Genomic DNA, 19903 nt, shown 5'->3' on the forward strand with positions numbered 1-19903 from the left:
ACACTGATGTTTCTCTCCCTCTCTTTCTCCTTCCCTTCCCCTCTCTCTAAAAATAAATAAATAAAGTCTTGAAAAAAAGAATGATGACACCATAGTTCAGCATTAAAATTGAAAGGATGGGCACAGCAGCTGGCCATAAATTTTATTAGGGAAGCAAATATCCATCACTGGAAAAATGGCCTTAACAACCACACCTGTGGGTCCCGGCCATAAAAGACAGCTAAGTGGATGAAGCTGTTATTAGTGAGAAATGTGGAAAGACTGGCCTACCACAGGCCAAGAAAGAAAAGACCAGATTCACAACTCCCAGAATGGGTACCAGCTGCTTGGAAAAGATTCCTGGCAATGGCAGAGGGCCCTCTTCTAAGAAACCTGCATCACCAATACCCTTGATGGCACAGAGACACAGCAATTACTCGGAGTCACAAAGTGATTCTGAAAGTGATGAAATTTAGAGAATAAATTATTTCACTTATATTTTCCCTTTCATGTATGCACAAAAGTGATATGATAAAAAAAATCTGTCTAAATAATAAATCTAAAAGACCTCTTTCAGTAAGTATATAATAAAAATTCTAAGTGGCAAAAGCACTTGTATCAAACTTTAATTACAGGCCTTTTTATTTTGTAATGATACATTAAACAGTAGGGTATCTTACCATCAACACCTTCAATTACTAAAATTACAGTAACATTTGGAATCACATAGCATCATGACAGATATTCAAGAAATGGTAGCAATTTTTTTCATGCTTTGTGAACATCGAACAGAAAAAAGTGAGCAAAAACCCTGCTCCCGTGAGACTCCCAATCTAGTGGGAGAGATGGGCACAGAGCACTTCCTAGCTCACCCAGGTGCTGGGCTCAGAGCACTTCCCAGATCACCCAAGTGAGGGACACAGAGCACTTCCTAGCTTTCCCAATTCACTAATAAGGCTGGGCCCTGAACCAGACAATGGAGTGTCCTGGGGCCCAGCTGCACACCTTTAGCTACCAGTCCCATTCTGCTGTTCAGCCCAAAGCCATGCCCCCTCATCCTCCACCAGCCCAGTCCCATGGCCATGGGGCCTTCTGCACTGAGAGAAGCCACCACTCCAGGACCACTTGGGACTGGGGTTGAGACGCTCCCTTTTCATCACCTGCACAAAGAGGTGGAAGAAGACCTAAATTTGCCTTCAAAAGTAGGTATGTACCTGGGATCACAGGTGAAACTATAAATACAATCTCAGTGTAAAATGCCGATTATTGACATATTATTAACCCTCGGAAACATAAATAATTCATACAGATTCTGTACTGGGGTGGTGCCTTACACACGAGACACACCATTGTTTAAGTGGAAAGAGGTATACCACTCTCCAGACTCCTCTGGCTCATGACAAACCAGCTACATGAACTGCTGGTTCCTTCCCTGAAATCCGACACCAGACGAGCATGAAAGTTCAAGGGAGACTTGAAGGGCCTGCAAAATGACCACAAAAACTACCAGGAGGTTGAGTCGCACAGCAAGTGGGAAGCGGCACATGAGTCAGCGCCTTCGCAGGCCAGGGCTCTCCCCTACCAGGAGCGCTGCTGCCCCTGCCAGAGCATGGATGGTGCTTAACCAGAGTCCTGACCTTACCCACAGCTCTTTCACTTAACTTCATTTTTATTTCTTGAAGCTTTTTGTCTTTGATTTCCCAGTTGCAAAAACATTCTTGAACTTTGTAGCCCAAATGAAGGAAAAATAGCATTACCAGCCATCACAATAGTCTAACAAAGTAAACGCAGGCAGGCAGAATAAACAAAAAATTTTAAAGATTTTATTTATTTATTTTTAGAGAGGGAAGGGAGGGAGACAGAGAGAGAGAGAAACATCAATGTACGGTTGCTGGGGGTCATGGCCTGCAACCCAGGCATGTACCCTGACTGGGAATCGAACCTGCAACACTTTGGTTCACAGCCCACGCTCAATCGAATGAGCTACGCCAGCCAGGGCTTAGAATAAAAATTTTTTAAAAATGGGTAACTTCTGCTTAAGAGCTAATGAGACTTTACACAGCGTGAGCTGAATACAGAACTTGTGTCAGGCCTTTAAAGAGTGCTCCCTCAGCAAGAGACAAGGATTTTTTTAAATAAAAATGACCTCCCTCCCTGTTTAAAAAAAAACTTGTTTTGTTTTTTACTTTTCTAAGGCCCTTCTTTTTGTCTAAGACAAAAGTTCTATATACAAGTTATCTCATTACAAAATACTTTAAGAAGTTTAGAACTAAATCTTGTGAGACTATTAAAAAACTCAGAATAAGGACTTCCAGCCAAGATGGCAGCATAGGTAGACACACTGTGCCTCCTCGCACAACGAAGATAGGGACAACAACAATTTAGAAACAGAATAACAACCAGAACAGACAGAAAATTGATCTGTATGGAAGTCAGACAACCAAGAAGTTAAAATAGACACATTCATCCAGACTGGTATGAGGGGTGGAGTCGGGCAGCCAGGAGCGGGTCAGGGCACGGAGAGCAGAGAGCACTGGGACCAGGTGCATAAGGCATCTGGGGCCCACAAGACCACAGCGAGTGGTCTCTGAGCGCACAAGCGGCAGCTGGCAGACCCCAGCCAAGGGATGGGGGGATGGCAAGCAGCAGACCCAGTGAGGCTGCAATTGTGAAGCAAGGTACTGCGCACAACCCAGGATCACAGCGCTGGGAAATAGAGCCTTGGCGAACTGATTGGAAACACCTGTGGGGCTTGAGGTACAGGGAGAGACTCCCAGTCTCATAGGAGAGGTTGCTGGAAAGACCAACGGGATGCACAAGCCCACCCACATGGGAATTGGCACCAGAGGGGCCCAGTTTGCTCAGGGGAAGCAGCTGAAGGGACTGAGGTCCCACGGAGAGCAAAGCAAACGCCATTGTTCCCTCTTGGACCCCACCCCCACATACAACGTCACAACCCAGCAACTCGGGTGCCCCGCCCTGGAGAACACCTAAGGCTCCACCCCCATACATAACCAGCACGACCAAACTGAAGGGGCGGGGTGGGGGGGAAGATGGCTCAAACAGAATTGAAAGCACTGCAACCAGTTTTTTTAAGCAACCAAGAGATAGCCAACCCATCAGATGCACAGTTCAAAGCACTGGTGATCAGGATGCTCACAGAATTGGTTGATTTTGGTCACAAATTAGATGAAAAATGAAGGCTACGATAAGTGAAATAAAGAAAAATGCACAGGGAACCAACAGTGATGGAATGAAAGCTGGGTCTCACATCAATGGAGTGGACCAGAAGGAAGAAAGAAACCACCAAACAGAAAAGAATGAAGAAACAAGAATTCAAAAAAATGAGGAGAGGCTTAGGAACCTCCAGGACATCTTTAAACGTTCCAACATCCTAATTATAGGGGACTAGAAGGGGAAGAGGAAGAGCAACAAGTAGAAAAGTTATTTGAACAAATAATAAAGGAGAACTTCCCCAATCTGGCAAAGGAAATAGACTTCCAGGAAATCCAGGAAGCTTGGAGAGTCCCAAAAAAGTTGGACCCAAGAAAGAGCACACCAAGGCACATCACAATTACATTAGCCAAGGTAAAAATGAAAGAGAGAATCCTAGAAGCAGCAAGAGATAAGGAAACAGTCACCTACAAAGGAGTTCCCATCAGAATGTCAGCTGATTTCTCAAAAGAGACCTTATAGGCAAGAAGGGGCTGGAAAGGAGTATTCCAAGTCCTGAAAGGCAAGGACCTACATCCAAGATTGCTCTGTCCAGCAAAGCTTTCCTTTAGAATGGAAGGGCAGATAAAGTGCTTCTCAGATAAGGTCAAGTTAAAGGAGTTCATCATCACCAAGCCCTTATTATATGAAATGTTAAAGGGACTTATCTAAGAAAAAGATAAAAAAAAATGTACAGTAAAATGATAGCAAACTCACAATTATTAACAACCACACCTAAAACAAAAACAAAAATAAACTAAGCAAACAACTAGAACAGGAACAGAACCACAGAAATGGAGATCACATGGAGGGTTAGCAACAGGGGAGTGGGAGGACGAGAGAGGAGGAAAAGGTACAGAGAATAAGTAGCATAGATGGTAGGTAGGAAATAGACAGGGGGAGGGAAAGAATAGTATGGGAAATGTAGAAGCTAAAGAACTTATGACACAGGAACATGAATTTAAGGTTGGGAATGTGGGTGGGATAAGGTCTGTAGGGTGGAGGGGAATGAAGAGGGGGAAATGGGACAACTGTAATAGCATAATCAATAAAATATATTTAAAAACTCAGAATAAAAACTATACATCAAAGAAAAGTTTGGTGTAGAGTAATGAAGGGGAAAATCAGTAGCATATGAAGACTCAGATTAGGCAACCTACAGAGGAAAAAAATGACAAAGATCCAGCAATATATATACACGAACAGTTCTATGTAAATGTTCCAATCCTCTAAAAGAAAAACCATGAATTACATTGAGTGACTTGGTAATAAATGAGGACACACGGTCACTGTTCTGAGGAAAGCAATGCGGCAAGAAGAGCCAAGCTAGAACCATCCAGTAAAGGCTGCTGGTACACTGAGTGACGATAACTCGACTGTGCATATCCTCAAAGTCATGTTACGTACTGTATGTTGGTTCTCAGAATACAAAAAGTTTACTTACTAACAATTTAATTGAAATATAAACTTAGCTGTAATAATAAAGATTTAAGAAACCATATGTTACACTATCAGTGTTTAAACATAGCTAGAAAACAAAACTAAATATATTAAGGCAAATCAGCCACTTCTTTATAATTTCATCAAAGTACTTTTCAGCTCGATAATTATGGTTAAATGTTTATAAATTGTGGTAACTGAAAAAATACAAGGTTAAATAGTATTAGATAAAAGGCAGATAAAGCCTCTTGTGACGATACAAAATGAGACTTCTGGATATAATACTTCTAAACATTCCAGAACTTGATGGACAAGCACTTGTGATATTTAATTTCCCCATGACCTACAGCTGCCCTCTGCCCTTGTGCTGGGGTGCAGGCAGGACTTCACACAGAGGGCAGTGGGGAGGTTGCAGCCACACTCCTTAGACCCACCCTGACCCCACCCTCACCATCGACTGACCTTATACAAAGTCCCTCACCAATCTTTGGCTCAATGCCATCATCTGAATGCAGAGACAGGAATGGTGTCTATGGACTTCACAGAGTCATAAAGAGGATTAAATGAATTAATATTTTCAAAGTACTTAGAACAGAATCTAAATTATGGTAAGCATTTTATATGTTAAATGAAAGAAACGATTAGGGTCAATTCTGAGTCACAAATTAAAAATGATAGAGCAAGAAGAAACTAGGGGAAAGAAAGAAGGGAACGGAAAAGGGAAAAGAAGAGGAGAGCAATGAGGAAGCAGAAGGAGACAGAGTATTCTAAAACCCAACAATGAGGCTGGAGGGAAAGGAGGGCAGAGGACCGAAGGAACAGAGTGGGGGCGGGGGAGGGGTGGATTCTGAGAAAGCAAGAACTAAACAAGCACGACAAGTAGAGGGTTTACACTTAACTGATTTCTAGAACAAATAGTTTTAAAACAGAAAAGAAAAGAAAAAAATACCCGACTTAGTTCTAAACAAAGAACAGGAACTGAGTGGAAGTGGCAATGGACAATATCAAAATTATACCAATTTCAGCACAAACTCCCCATTCTGGCTGAGAAGGGGAAGCCCAGATAATTCATCACATTACGTTTCTCAGTTTTAAAAATTCACAGCATATTATTAGCGCTGAGAAAAAGTGGAAATGAGTAGTTAATAAGTAAAACAACACTTCAACTAGCCTGGCATGGTTTTCCAAGTGCTCGAAACAATGCTGTATTTGCTCTTCACCTCAGTCCTGTGGGAGGCTGGTGCAGTGTTGTTGTACATTTTACAAAAGAGAAAATGACTTCGGAGAGGGGTGACACCACTTGCCCACAGTCATGGGTCTGGTCAGCTTAAGGTCCCTCCATTTGTTATCTTATCCTACCACTGACCCCAACTGAAGAGCGAATGAAAACCCACAAGTGAGGGTGGAGTAATAGGACTAAAATATTTTAATCCCATTCTGAAGTAAAATAAACACATTTTTTGTCAGGGGAAATATGCCTAAGGACCTAAAGGTTTCTGGGAAAGTAAATAAGCAGGGAAACCAGGCTCTCATAAAGGCTTTTAGCAAATTCTAAACTAATAACACTAAGCCTTTGACTAGGTCCCAAATAACAAAGGTGTTTTTAATTAGACCATTACAGAATCAGAATATTTCCATGTAAACACAGAGGTCTAAGAGTAAAGATTAAGAATGAAAAAGTGGCAATAACGGGGTCCTCCAGGTATTTCACCTGACATCATTCGCATTTAATATTTGCTTTAAATAATAATAAAGCAAACAGTGAAATGCTCAAGACTGTGGAAAAACTCCAGATGAAATTGTATCCATTGGAAACAGAGCTCCAGAAAAACCTTCAGAAAGTAGATGAACAGTCAATGGTGGACAAATTTCAGAGTAAGCAGCATTTTTTTTAATCCTCATCAGAGGATTTGTTTACTGATTTTAGACAGAGAGGAAGAGAAAGCGAGAGAGAGGAACATCAATGTGGGCAACATCGACTGGAAATCAAACCCAAAACCTAGATGTGAGCCCTGACCAGGGATGGAACTCACGCCCTTCTGCTGTACAGGGACAACGCTCCCGGCCAGTGCAAGCAGCACCTTTAACATCACGAGACCCAGCTATCTGTCACAAAGAACTATTGTAAAATATATCCTATAGAAATTTGCATAAGGTGTTTCTGGCCACCATCAAGGACAATATGGAATAACCAAAAGAGAACTGAACCAAGGTTTTTAAAAAAAAAAAAAAAAAAAAAAAAAAAAACAAGGAAAAAACCTTATTAGAAAACACAGGTGACAAACACAGGCAAGAAATGAGACCAATCAAGCAGGTCTGAACCGGCAACCTTGGCCTTCTTTTCCTCTTCATCTGTGTGTCCCTTGCCCTTCCACTTCCCATGCAGAAATCTTCACGCCACACAATGAATCCTCCTACTTTTTCTTGTACACAAAAAACGCTTCAGAGACTACCAACGAAAGGTTTTCTTCTGTGAAAGAAGGTTCTTTTTTCTAGTCAGCATTGTGGCACTCCTTTCTTGTGCCTCAAAAGAGGCGTGCAAGCAAATCTTTCTTCCCGTCAACCCAAGAAAGCTTTTTTCCCCTCTAGTTCAGATTAGAACTTTTCATGTACCAAAAAAGGAAGATTGATCCTCCCACCCCATTTGAAGGTTTGTTAGCAATGCATCAGAACCCCATCAAGTCACTGAAAAGAACTCTCTGCGTTCACCCAAAGAAAAGAAAAAGCGAGGTTAAGAGACTTGTTGGGGGTCTTAGCCTAACAATTCTACATTAAAGTCCTTGAGAGCTCAAAAGGAACCAGCACTCAGGGTGAGTTCTAAAGAATGATCAACCTTGATGTCTGCCTTTCCCTTTTTACAAAGACCAGCTGGTTGGCTGGGAAACTGTGAAGGCAGTTTCAAGGAGAAATCTACCCGGGGTCTGCTATTCTACATTCACAAGATTTTATGTACAAACCTCACAGCGCAGAGGGTATGGTAAGCAAAAGCATGCAAATCAGCAGCATCCAACTAGTAAGGTGTTCACAAAGTAAAGGGATGTGGACTGAGGAACAGAACACCTCAAGCTCCCGAAAGCCTCGGGGCACCCTCCCCCAGAGGCTCCCACACCCTCCCCCCACTACCCACACTCCCACCGGCCGGCCACTGCAGATGCCACCAGAGCAGGCTCGGGGCTTGTTCTCAGTCTCTGTAAGACTAGAAGACCAGGCCTGCCCCAGGGCTGGACCTTCCGGGGTCACACAGAGATTCTGAGTTGTTTCCTAAAGCGCCTCTTCCTTGGTGGACAGTGCATTCCGGTTTTGATCTTCCCACCAAAAATATGGGGTTATTAAAATGTAATTCCCCAAACTCTGAAATTAAATATCTGAATTACATATTCCCTCTGTATACAATGGAGGGAACGCCACCCTTCTTCCTACCAAAGACCACCCTCTCCACCTGGCTGCTGGGGAGCTTTCTGGTCCCCTCAGGTTTACCCCTGGTCATCCTCATTGTGGCTCCCTGCCTCCCTAGTGGGACACTCACATCAGCAAATCCGCACAGTATCTTCTATCTGGATTTTAATTTTATTACCTATGATTAAAATTTAAAAGTATGTACTATCCTAAACATGTTTTATTTCAATAAGATGTTTACATTACACAAAACTTTCCCTGGAACCCACACTCCTGCTTACCTACTACACTCTCCGCTCATTCTCCCACACAATAAAAAACTCTGAGAGTTCTGAGAGCCCACTTCCCCTCTCTCAACTGGGCTTTGATCTCAACCACTCCCCTGAGGCTACACTTTTTTAAATGTCTATGGCCAAATTCAAGGCTCTCTGAGGTTGTCTTCCAACTTGACCTCCCCACAACATCCACACCCTCCTTCAAACTCTCCATCTCCTAACACTTGGCAGGAAACCTCCCTGGTTTCTGCCCATCTCTGCAGCTCCTTCTCAGCCGCTGGCCCAACCTCTAAAGGCCACACTGCTGGCTCTCTCCCTGCTCTCCTTCTCTTCCCAAGCTTCTACTTCTCCGGCACATCCCAGCTTTTAGGGCTTTTGGAGAAGCTCTACCTGATGCTTATCACATCCTCCTCCACCGTTAGATTTCAGATCTCAGAATCAGCGGTACCTCCTCAGTAGGCCTTTCCTGTCCACCCCCCCACCTCAGATTACTCTCCTCCAATACTATGCAAAACACCAATCATCAGTTAAGTGATACATATATAACATTTGTGCATTATCTGACCCGCCCCCTTCCCCTGGAATAACAGCAGGGCACCTCCCTCCCCCTGGACACCTAGAACCATGCCGGACACCTGGGGCTACCAACTATTGTTCCTGGAATGAATGGAGGGCACAGTCTTCTCCTGCCTTGGGAGGGAATTTTTTACTTAACAAAAACACTCTCAAGGTGAAATCTCATAAATCAAAAATGTACTACCATTTAGAATGATGATGCACAACTGCTTCCACAGTTAAGAAACTAGGTGTATATTTGACATTAATGTTTGTACTTGAACTTGAATGAGCTGGAAAGAAAAAAACACACAGAGGGAGAAAAGTAATTTATACCTGGCATTATATAAACTAACAATAAGAATATTCTGAGAGAACTTGAACTCAGGTTAATTATGCAACACCAAAGGTACACAGAATTAGTTGCTCCCAAGTTACACAAAATCAATATCAGTCATTGAAAATGCGAAGAATATGCTGTAAGTCAAATATGGTAGAAGAAATTCTGTGAGAAGTCTGATTACTGTAACTCAAGGTGTATGTCTTGATGTGTGATGTAGTTTCTGAAGTTTTCACATCCGTGAACTTCTGACATGCTATGACAATGCTGTAAAATCACTGTCTTTTTGTCATATATAATGTGCACTTTTTTGCCCCAATTCTTGAGGGATCAATACAGACACACATTATACATGAATATAATGATTACATACCATGGGTATAATAATCCCAAGTATAACATGCACAAAACGTGGGTGCACATTATATACAGTGAAATACGGTAGTTCAGATACCAGCATCCTCATACACAGATGGGTTGAGCTCACAGTGGTCACAAAGCCGTCTCAAGTGGGCACAGCCAAGTTCAGTGGTAGGGCAGTACTGGGACTAGAATGTACATCTCACTCCTCCCCACAGGCCTCCAACACGCTTTACTTAACAGGCCGGGCAGAGGTTCCTAAATGACGATGAGAGCTGTTGGAAATAACACATGAACAGTGTTCCTGCATGTACAGGCCTGGGGCAAGCCCTTACGTAGTGCCTGATGCCTTAACATGGCCACCAGTAGCCTGCCGTTGATCGGACTTCATCTTCTCCCAGGTCCCGTCCTGCTGCACGAATCTGGATGAGAAGCAACCCAGCTGAGAGGCAGGAGGCCTGGTTTAGACTCATCAGCTACTATCTACTTGCTACATGACTGGAACAAGTTAATTTACTTCATAAGCCTTAATTCCTTCATCTATGAAATGTGAACAACAGTAACTGTTCTACCCCGAGACAGAACTATGAAATAAGGTGAAACTATGAAACAAATGAAAAACCCCATACCTGGCACAAAGGAAAGACTTGAAAATGTTTGTTGTGGTGGTTGTTCTGGTTATTAATATAATTATTACTACACCCTAACCATTCGTGTTCATTCCTAGGGTTAAAAGGGGTGGTACCTCAGCTTCTTTGCCTGCTATTGTTCAAGCAGAATAAACTTGGAATTCAAATAATACTGTAAACCCTCCACTAAGAATAAAGGCTTATCCAGCTAAGAAAATGTACAGGATACTGTAGCTTCAGAATAATACCTGAACGTAGTTTTTGTAGCCTGAATTTCAGCAAAATGTTAATCTATATCTTTTACTATTTGAGGGCTCCAAACAGTACTAGGCAATGTTTCTTACAGCATGTTAACTAACTATACAAAATTGCCCTTGTTGATGCTATTCTAGTTTATATCATGCTCATTTTTGTATTGTTATTTTTTCAAATACTTTTTAAAAGATTTTATTTATTTATTTTTAGAGGGGAAGGAAGGGAGAAAGAGAGGAAGAGAAACATCAATGTGTGGTTGCCTGTCGCGCACCACCCCCAGGCATGTGCCCTGACTGGGGCCCTGGCCCACAACCCAGGCATGTGCCCTGACTGGGAATCGAACCCTCGACCTATTAGTTCGCAGGCCAGCACTCAATCCACTGAGCCACACCAGCCAGGGCTGTAGTGTATTTTAATCTTCTCGATTTCATTCCAAATTCTGATAGAGCAACAGATAATACCAAGTACTGGTTAGGATGCAGTAAACTAGAACCCTCATATGCTGCTGGTAAGAATGTAAAGTGGTGCAGACACTATGGAAAACAGTCTGGAAATTCCTGTATATGCTAAACATAGTTAACAAATGAGCCAATGATTTGTCACCAAGGTACAATAAGCTCAAGGGAACTAAAAACACACATCTACATAAAAACTTGTATGTGAATATTCATATAAGCATTATTCATAATTGCTATAAAGTGGAAACCCAAAACTCCATCAGCTGATGAATGGGTAAAATGTATTATCCATACAATGGACTATTATTAGCCAAAAATAAATGAAATACCTTGAAAACTTTGTTCTGCTAAGTGTGAGAAGGTAGTCACAAAGGACCACATATTGAATGATTCCTTTTATATAAAATATGCAGAATAGGCAAATCAACAGAACTAGAAACCAGATCAGTGGTTGCCCAAGGAGTTGATACGAAATAGGGAATTGAGGGATGGTGGCTAAGGAGGTATGGGGTTTCTCTGGGGTTACAAAAATACTCTAACACTGACTGTGGTGACAGTGGCATAGCTGTGAGTACACTAATGCCACTGAATTGTGCGCTTTCAATGAGTGAACTATATGTATGTGAGTTATAGCTCAATAAAGCTGGTTTCTGTTTTTAAAGGGCATTTAAATTGATGCAAAAGTTCTGGGGAGTTATAAACATTAAGAAAAAAATATATATATGGTCTGTCCTGAAGGTACCCAGCCATGTAATATGAAAAATAGAGCTATTAATTGAAAAATATACAAGATACAAGAAGCACTGTACATGGGACAACAATGCCTCCATCCCCCTCAAAGGTGGCACCTTGGGACCTCACACAGTTCTCCCAATCGCCATCAGCTGCCCCATGGAATTTTTTGGAATCTCATCAATGGTATAAAATTTCTTCCCTTTCAAAGGTGACTTTAGTCTTGGGAAAAGCCAAAAGTCGCAGGGCACCAAATCTGGCTATAGGGTTGCTGAGTCACCTGGGTGATCTGATGTTTCACTAAAAAGCTCTCACAGGACGTGATGCTGGAAAGTTGTGATAAACCTGCCAATCACCAGTTACCCATGGCTATAGCCTTCTGAGTCATCAGAATAGTTTCCATGGAGGAATGTCCAAGATTAGTGCAAAAACTGATGCAGATTTGTTGCTCTACTCAGTCAAGTACACATGTTCACTCAAGTGGTGTCTACTGCCCAGTGACTAGTACAGTGAAGTCGTCATTGTTCACGCATGCACATTCCAGTCCACTCTCCTTGGCTGCCAGGTGACACTGATGTCATGCAAACTGTTCTTGGTATATTAACAATGGCTGGACTCTTCCCAGACAGATGTCATATAATGTGTGTGTGTGTGTGTGTGTGTGTGTGTGTGTATAAAAAGAGAGAGAAAAAACTACTTGCTACTTCAGTAAATATGAAAGCATTTCAGGCATTCCTGGTGAAAACAGCTTGAGAAAGTTTCAGAGGTAAGAGAAATTTAGGACATGCTCAGGGACTAGTAACTATGAGAGAGAAAGCCTCAAACTGTAGTCAGGATGGGCCTATAAAAGAATATAAAAGACTTCAAGTTGAAGTCTTACCTCAGAATCACCTGGGGACCTGAGAAGAAAGACAAACTGCAGTCTCGCTCCTGAAAACTTTGTTCCATTAAGTGCAGAGGTCAGGGAAAGAGCAGGACTCTTTGTTTATAAACCTCCCCAGGCGATTCTGATGTCAACCAGATCTAACTCTCATGCGATAAGGAAAGAAAAATATTTTATCATAGCAAGAACACTTTTTGGAACATGATTCTGGAAGTAATCTGAGGGTGTGAGTATAATGAGGCCAAGAACAGCCCTGAGCCAGCACTGGGCAAAAAGATTAGAGCTCTGAATTCCTGCTCCAACTTGGTGGTTAACACATGTTCACACACAGACCTCCAGCACTCAGAGTCTTTCCTTAAAAAAAGACTTTCACATCACTGAAGAAAACCTTAGCAAGAATCCTTATGCCTTTCTTAAAAACTTAACAGCTTCCCTAGTATGTTTATGATACTTATGTCTCAGAATTCTGAAAAGGCTGGGCGGCTGTTCATTCGTCCTCCTCACCAACCAGGCTATTCTCACAGGTGTTTGGTTTTCCAGCTTCCCTTCACCACATGGTAACAAGGAAATAATTCCATATACTTACCAAGAATATTTTAAATAAGTCTTGTATATAAATACGGACCTATGAAGAACATATGAAAACTGAAAGACTGAAATAAATGACTCACCAAATAATATTGAGTATCCATATGTTTTTACTATGAATAACACATTTGCATAGCTCCCAGTACAATTCTCTCTAGCTCCTTTTTGGACAGTGGCATTCATTTGCAAGACAAATGGCAGGGGTACAGGTCCAACGTGTGGACCTGGTACCCCTTTACACAGAAAGGCTCTTTTGTGGAATCAGCGATTGCAGTAACTAAATAGGAGACTTGCAGGCGGGTCTTCTAGTGTTGTAGTCTGCCTTGCCTGGTCTCAAGAAGCTGTAACCCTCCGAGACTTAGGCTGAGTGAGCCACTAAGGAGATAAAACTTACTTCCCTGGCATGAATGCTGCCTGTTCTGTGTCTGGCCTCCTATGCTTGGTCAGTCAGCGAATGACAGGTAAGACTTCCCATCGGGGGAATCACCTCATCACGAGGAGGCCTCAGGGAAGAGACTTGGGGCTGTGGAAATGAAGGGGTGATCGACATCGACCCCTGCCCCCTCGGCTTTGTCAAAACCTGAGTCCTTGTTCTTAGTTGTGAGAAATCCAAGTCTCCCGGCTACCTTTGTCTCCTCTGCCTGACTCAGGCCTGCAGAAATAACAGGGGCGGTGCAGTCCAGACCAGAGTCAGCAGACCCCTAGGGTAATCAGGCCTGGGACATAGAATATGCAACATCCTGTGAGATCTGTTTGCTAGAGGATGCTATTGAATTAGAATATGAAGGCACGGGGAGGAAATGAGACTAGCCTTTTAGGTCCTGTAGTCTTTTTAAGTGATAAAACACAAACTCTCAGCCCAGAATCCCAGTGGAAGTTCTGTCGGTCCCTTTGAAAATTACCTATTCCTTTTTATCTTCCCTGCCAGACTGTAATCCACAAACTGTATCTGTATTCTTAATAAAAGCCTATTCAGGAGGCAACTCGGGGCGCTCTCCACTAGAGAGGGTGACCATGGTGTTCTCCACTAGAGAGAGTGGCCGTTTTGTCCCTATTTCCCCACAGGACTTGGTTGTCCCTGTGTATGTTTTTCTTGTGTTTCAACGAGCCATCCGCAGCGTTCCGAGGTCACTGCAGGCTGGTGGCCACGTCATTCTGGGGCCCTGAAAGCCTTTCTTACAGGTGGTTCTGGATGATTACTATGACTCCTGACAATCACAAATACAACCTGTTAGTATAAAATACTGGACAAGGTAATGAAGCATAATCTTAATTAAGTATAAGCTGTTTCCTCAATATAGTCAAGCACTTTAAAATGGTTAATGGGGAAAAAAGGAGTATTAAAATTGCTTAGAGGTAATCAACCTAGAGCACAATTTTCATAATTTAACACTATGTATATATGACGAAAGAAAACAGTGAGACCACGTGTTCACTCTACCTCAAACTCCTGGAATGTGCACAGCCTTTTATTCAAACAGGCTGAACCATGGCACTCACCCAGGTCTAAGAAGCAAACTGGTACTGGTTTGAAGGAATTCCCTTTATATTCGATTCATTCACCCTGTGAACAGGTTAATGAGGGCTTCACCTTCTGTTCATTTTCAAATTCTCATTCCTTAACTTCAGTCCTCTATTTGCAAAGTAACATAAACACAGAATTGTCAAAAACAAGCATTTGATTAACATGACAGTGAGCCCAGTGAGGCAGTTATAACACTGCATTCATTAAAAACTATCTGCCCTGGCTGGTGTGGCTCAGTGGATTGAGTGCCGGCTTGCGAACCAAAGGGTCACTGGTTCCCTTCTCAGTCAGCACACATGCCTGGGTTGCAGGCCAGGTCCCCAGTAGGGGGCATGCGAGAGGCAACCACACACTGATGTTTCTCTCCCTCTCTGTCTCCTTCCTTTCCTCTCTCTAAAAATAAATAAATAAAAATAAAAACTCCATCTTACTGATATATCATTAAAATTTGCAATCTAGCCCTGACTGCTGTGGGTCAGTTGGTTGGGCATCATCCCGCAGAGACTAAAGGTCACCAGTTCAATTCCTGATCAGAGCACATGCCTGGGTTTCGGGGTTGGTCCCCTGTTGGTCCCCAGTCAACTGCCTGCCACACGCACCCTGAAGACCTGTGAGAGGCAACCAATGAAAGTTTCTTTCTCACATCGATGTTTCTCTCCCTCTCTTTCTTCCTCCTTTGCCCTCTCTCTAAAAAATTTTTTAAATAAAAATAAACTTTAAAGATTTGTGATCTAAATTCAACCTCCTCCATCTTAATAAAATTATAATAGTAGGCCAGCATCCATTGGTCTAATATTCAGAGTTGTCTTCAATAAGCCAATATGTTTCTTAAAATGCTTTCTCAGTACAGAGTAGTGGGAAAATGCTGGAGGTAAAGGCAAGTATAAGTTTTCTATCTTTTTTTTAAGATTTTATTTATTTTATTTTTAGAGCGGGAAGGGAGGGAGAAAGAGAGAAAGAGAAACATCAATGTGTGGTTGCTGGGGGCTGTGGCCTGCAACCTAGACATATGCCCTGACTGGGAATCGAACCTGCAACACTTTGGTTCGCAGCCCACACTCAATCCACTGAGCTATGCCAGTCAGGGAAAGTTTTCTATCTTGACAACTGGAATTACCACCTGTGTTACCGAAGTCTCAGGCTCACTGTTAAGATACAATGAGATGTTTGTTATAGTATAGTACAGTGGAATGGAGCAGTAATTTTCAATCTTTATCATCTCATGGCACATATAAACTAATTACTAACATTCTGCAGTACACCAAAAACTGTAATTTTTTGCTGACTTGACAAAAAATAGGTATAATTTTGATTCATTCACATCAAACAGCTATTGTTGTGTTGGCTGTTGTCATTTTATTTCTTTGACAGTCTAAGGGAAAACAGGCCTGCTGACTAAATAGTCAGGTGTTGCACGGTTTAAAAATCCTTGTGGCATACCAGTTGAAAAATCACTGTTACAGAGTATATTACAAATGTTAATAATTATTTAAATGATGCTCACCACAGGCTAAGTTTTAGATTGTGAAAGTATCATATCAAGAAATGTCTAATTTTTCAATTAAAAGACATTTTTAACACATTTTCATTATTAAACAATTGACTTGGGAATAAGCATCTCTTAACTGTTGGCAAGCAGTCTCTCAACTGATTTGGCTAGGAAACATGTATACTTCAGCTCAAAACTGATAGAATTTCAAAACTATATGATTAGTATTTGTTTCTTAAGGAAAGACAAAACAGTGGCATCATGCTCCTGTGTAGGAGTCTCGGCCATGTCTACCCTCTGTAAACAACTTCTGGACCATTTCATTCAGATATCAACTGCAACCATGTCAACTGGATTCATCTGCAAATCCAGTGGAGTTAAATGAGACCACAAAATTAGAATCCCCTATTAGGTGAAGCTCTTTGCTTTTAAAAATCAGCATAATCATAGTTCATCTGATTAAAAACACATACTATGGAAATTCAATGTTACTTAAGTAAAAAGCCAGTGGAACAGGAACTATTATTGCGATTGCCATTTATTAAGCACCTATCACACACCAGGCATTGCGAGTTGTCCTGAGTACTCAAATACTCAGTATGTCTCTAAATATTTAAATACTCAGATGTCTTGAGTAATCCTCATGAGACAGAATAGTGAGAAACTACGAGAATTCCTTGGCCAGTGGAATAGGGAGCCTGGGACAGTGAGCTGAACACAAAGACTGAGCAATTTACAGCCAGGTGCAGATGGTCACCTCCTCGAGATAACATCCAGGCCTCGGTAGTATTTCAGCTCCAGGCTAGAAAAGCAGCAAAACCAGGCGGGCCAGAACCAACTGCAGTGACTAAAGACCTCCTGCCTGAAAGGGCACTCCAGGAGAACTGATGAACATTCTGCTGAAACCCTCAGGTCCTAACATTCCTTCCTGCAAGAATGAGATAAAAAGCCTTAAGACAAAGGACCCAGCCCCCCCCCTCTGGGGAGCAGCCCTACCCATTCCCTTTCTCTCCTTCTTCCCCCACTTCTTTCTTCACAGGCAAGTGTCTCCTAAACTCTTAAGACAATGGGCAGCTGGCAGCTGGTCCTGGGCTGAACCCCAGAACCTGTCCCCAAGGCCCCCTTTTCTCTGACTTCCCTGTGAGCTAAGGCAGCCCAGCCTAGGTTCTCCCGTTGCTTCTTTTATGCTAAGCCTTTCCTTGTTTCACTGTCCCAAGCTTTAATAAATGGATTCTCATAGTCACCTGGACTCCTGTTGTGAAATCTTTCCTACACGAAGTCAAGAGCCCCCATGCTACTGCTGGTCCTGGGCAGATCCACTCAGGGCCAGGGCCCTGTCCAGTAGCACTCACTGATAGAGGACTCGAGAGTTGGAAAATTTTAGTTTAAGTAATAGCTAATAAGCTTAGTAATCAATGCATGTAAAAACCTATGTTTCCAGGAACTGAAGGGTATGTTTCCAGGAACTGAAGGGTATGACCCACTATGACTCCAAGAGACCATAAGCAGTTCCACCCTTGTTCCTCAGAAGGACTTCAAGCAATTCAAGATGATATCTGAGCCATTGTACTCCAGGGTGACATGACTACTGCCCAGGACACAGCTAAAGATCACCACCTAGGGCAAGAATGCTGCGGTTTTCTTCATCCAATTAACCATTCCCTGAATTCCAAACACCTTACCTATACTTTGTTCCTATAAAAAGGGCTGCCCTGGCTAGTGTAGCTCAATGGATCGAGCAAGGGCCTTTGAACCAAGGGATTGCCAGCTAGATTCCCAGTCAGGGCACATGCCTGGGTTGCAGGCCAGGTTCCCAGTAGGGGACACAGGAGAGGCAACCACACATGGATGTTTCTCTCCCTGTTTTTCTCCCTCCCTTCTCTTCTCTCTAAAAATAAATAAAATCTTTTTTAAGGGCCATTTTAAAATGGAATTTAAGATGGTCAGTTAGGGTATGAACACACGTCTTCTCAGACCACTGGCCATCTGAATAAAGTGCCCATAAAGATTCATCCCTGTCTCTGCTTATTGGGTCCGGTATGTGACAGGCAGGCACCAATGACGGGTTTTGTTTCTGGTTTCATTACAACAACCAAAAATTGTATTTGGCCAAGGTCAGAGCGCTGGTAGGTGTGATTTGAACCCACATTCTCCTTATTACAGAGCTTAACCCTCTCTCCCCTTCTCTGCTGCACAGCTTTCCTCCCAGGCAAGGCTGCCAAAACCCAAGCTTATCTTGGAACCTGCTGCTAATCCCCTGGTCTCCCACCAGATGATGCAATCGCTAGGCTAGGCTTGATCTCAAAGGAACCAGGAGAGGTTATAATTTACCAACCCACAGACAGACTGAATTAGTCCATAGCCAGAGTTGAGGTAACTACAAACTTACAGTGAAGGTTATCCATTATAAAAATTCAAGTAATTTCCCCCCCACTTTTTTAGGAAGTCGCAGTTGCAGCCGCAACTCACCACCGCTCAGCCCGCTCCTGCTCCTGGCTCACCGCTGTTCGCTCTCGCGGAGGAACAAGTCGGTCAGGCAGCTGCGCGCAGCAGTGGCTTTGAAAGATACCGGAAAGACACTCGTGGAACCAGAGGCGGCGATTCACCGAATTAGAAGTACTCTACCCAGCTGGAACATAAAGTCTTAGGAGGATGTGTGTGCTGATTTGATCAGAGGCGCAAAGGAAAAGAATCTGAAAGGGAAAGGACCAGTTCGGATGCCTACCAAGGCTGTGAGAATCACTACAAGAAAAACTCCCTGCAGGGAGGGTTCTAGACTTGGGATCGATTTCAGATGAGGATCCACAAGTGACTCTTTGACTTGCACAGCCCTTCTGAGACTGTTAAGCAGATTACTTCCATCAGTATTGGGCCAGGAGTTGAGGTTGAAGTCACCACTGCAGATGCCTAAATCGATCTTTTTAATAACTTGACTATCAGTTGTTTCAAAAAAAAATTCAAGTAATTTTTTTAAAACACAATATTTATTAAATGCCTATTCTGTGCCCAGCATTGTTTCAGAAACTGAAAAACAGGCTGAATATTAAAATTTCATAAGACATAGAAAATATAAATAACATTCACTGTTGTGGGGAAAAAAAAAAGCTACCTATGGAAACCAAACCAAACAGAACACAGCAACCCTCACATGTTAGCTAAGTCAGTTCATATCAGGAAAAGCAGTCACTCTGAGTATTTGTCTGGCTCTCTCAGGTACACGCACTTCTCTAAGGGTGAAATTGCTGGGCTTTAGAATCTGTGTATCTTTGACTTTCCAGGTGATGCCTAATCATCTTCCAAAAGAGTCGGACCCATTCATATTCCAGCCTGGCATGAATGTTCGTCCAGCTCAGCAACTTCAGGGTCTGGTACCACCAACTTTACTGTGGGCATATAAGAGGAGCCTGGCATTCTGCCTGGAGTCTGTGTTTCCTTCGTTATTAACGAGACTGAACGCCTTTGCATGTGTTTCTCAGACATTTGGATTTCTCCTTTTCTGAAGTTGCTGTTCTAGACTCTTGTCTAGCATTCTGAATGCAACTAACCTTATTTAAGAAACCCTTCTCTACACTGAGGTCATGAATGAATTCTCCTATATTAACTTCTAAATGGTATATTGTTTTAGCCCAGTGTTGGAAACAACCTAAGTGCCCATCAGTAGATGAGAAAATTAAAAAACTGTGGTACATTTGCACAATGGAATACTATGAAGCAGAAAAAAAGAATTCTTACCTTTTGCAACAGCATGGATGGAATTGGAGAGCATTATGCCAAGTGAAATAAGCC

General features: G+C 42.5%; 1 protein-coding gene, 1 long non-coding RNA gene and 1 pseudogene across 4 annotated transcripts in view; 2 read left to right on the forward strand and 1 right to left on the reverse strand.

The window, feature by feature from the left end:
* Positions 1–19903, reverse strand: part of PRDM10 (PR/SET domain 10) — a 100007-nt gene that overhangs the window by 72151 nt on the left and 7953 nt on the right. The window lies entirely within an intron of this gene.
* Positions 1066–10197, forward strand: LOC118498016. The gene is made up of 2 exons (XR_004900538.1): positions 1066–1181; positions 9960–10197. It is a non-coding gene; the product is annotated as an uncharacterized LOC118498016 (long non-coding RNA).
* LOC114510236 lies at positions 13558–19043 on the forward strand (annotated as a pseudogene).

Source organism: Phyllostomus discolor, chromosome 13 (genome assembly GCF_004126475.2).
Source record: "Phyllostomus discolor isolate MPI-MPIP mPhyDis1 chromosome 13, mPhyDis1.pri.v3, whole genome shotgun sequence".
In the NCBI taxonomy this organism is placed as follows: domain Eukaryota; kingdom Metazoa; phylum Chordata; class Mammalia; order Chiroptera; family Phyllostomidae; genus Phyllostomus; species Phyllostomus discolor.